Raw genomic sequence first — 2085 nt, 5'->3', positions numbered from 1 at the left:
CATAATAAAAGAGAAAATAAAAATAAATATAATCATCCATATTGGAAAGGTAGTACAATATTTTGTTAGTCTTAATTCTATAGTTAAAATATACATTGGATCAACTTTTTTGTTAAATGTTGCACATGATATGGTTTCCCCATTTTGACATTCCTGAGACGGAAATGTAAAATGGCTATGGATTTCACAAACAATGACCAAACAAAAAAGAAATGAAGTCAATACAACATGATGATAAATGAGAGAATATGAATTAGAAAATATAAAAACTCAGCTGGTTATGATAATACTAATATGAAAAAGAGCACAGGAAAAATGTGTATATACATGTTTGTGTGTGTGTGTGTGTCTGTGTGTATGTGTGTGTGTGTGTGTGTGTGTGTGTGTGTGTGTGTGTGTGTGTGTGTGTGTGTTGTATTGATGTGTGTGTGTGTGTGTTGTATTGATGTGTGTGTGTGTGTGTGTGTGTGTGTGTGTGTGTGTGTGTGTGTGTGTGTGTGTGTGTGTGTGTGTGTGTGTGTGTATTGATGTTTGTGTACGTATGAACGTGTGTGTGTGTGTGTGTGTGTGTGTGTGTGTGTGTGTGTGTGTGTGTGTGTGTGTGTGTGTGTGTGTATGTGTGTATATAAACAAATGATTTATGCATATGTATATACATACATACATACATACATACATACATACATATATATATATACACATAAATGTTAACTGTATTTGTGTATATAATTGTGTGTGTATAATATATACATATACATAAATATATAAATAAATAAATATATAAATATATATAAATATATATAATATATATATATATATTATATATATATATATATATATATATATATATATATATATATATATATATATATATATTCACACACACACAAAATCATAAAAAATAATAATAATAGCAGGAAAATTGATAAAGAGACCAAGTACCATCTTTAGGAATTTATAATCACCTTAGCAGGACAATAAAATTAACACATAAGAAAGAAGAAAATGGTACAAGGAGAGAAAGATATTGTAATAAAATAAAGAAAAACAAGGACAGCGAATAAGAGCACAAACAAAAACACAATGAAAAAGAGAAAGAGAGAAAGAAAAAAAAGTTTGTGACAAAGGGGAAGAAAAAAAAGAAAAGAAAAGATATGAAAAAAAAGAAGCTAAATTGGCTCATCAAGATCTATATAACAAAAAGAAAAAAGAAAAAGGGAAATGTATACCAAGAAATGCATGAAATATGTGTGTGTGTGTGTGTGTGTGTGTGTGTGTGTGTGTGTGTGTGTGTGTGTGTGTGTGTGTGTGTGTGTGTGTGTGTGTCTAGATGTGTGTGTGGGTTGATATGTATGTGAGTGGATGTGTGTGTAGACATGTATGTGTACATATGTGAGTGTATATATGCATGTTGTATTGATGTGTGTGTGACATGCATGTGCATGTGAGTGTTACTGCATGTGTATAACTGCAAGATGCATGTGTGCAGATAGGCTTGTGAGCGTATATATGCACATGAGTGAGAGCTAGTGCCCATCAGTGTATATATGACCATGTGTGTCAAATATGCATGTAAGCTTGTAAGAAAGTTCAGGTGTATGTATGGCTATACTCTGAGCAATAAACATATATTTTACCACATACTTCCAATGACTAGGTGAATAAACTCTTTTGTGATTTCAAGAATATTTAACCTTTAATAATAACAGTTCTTTCAATTTCTGCAGAAAAGATAAACTAATTTTGGTCTACATTTATGAAAATACATGAAATGGAATCTGTCAGTGATGACCACAAGACGGCTTTACACTACACAGTATTTATACACATTTACACAACAATAAAAAATTATGTCATGGAGATATTTGTATTGTATCTTAAAAGTCTATATACTCTTTACATCTGAACACTAGCAGTACAATGGAGAATAAAATACAGTATCAGACTTTTTACAAATGGAAAATGAACTGTATTCACAAGTAGAAGGAAAATTAGACCTGTGAAAGGAGACAAAAGGGGAAAATAATGAGAGAGAGAGAGAGAGAGAGAGAGAGAGAGAGAGAGAGAGAGAGAGAGAGAGAGAGA

Source organism: Penaeus japonicus, unplaced genomic scaffold (genome assembly GCF_977035675.1).
Source record: "Penaeus japonicus unplaced genomic scaffold, GWHDUDI00000001_assembly GWHDUDI00000009, whole genome shotgun sequence".
Lineage (NCBI taxonomy): Eukaryota > Metazoa > Arthropoda > Malacostraca > Decapoda > Penaeidae > Penaeus > Penaeus japonicus.
The sequence above is the reverse complement of the archived record's forward strand: the minus strand, read 5'-3'. Positions refer to the sequence as shown.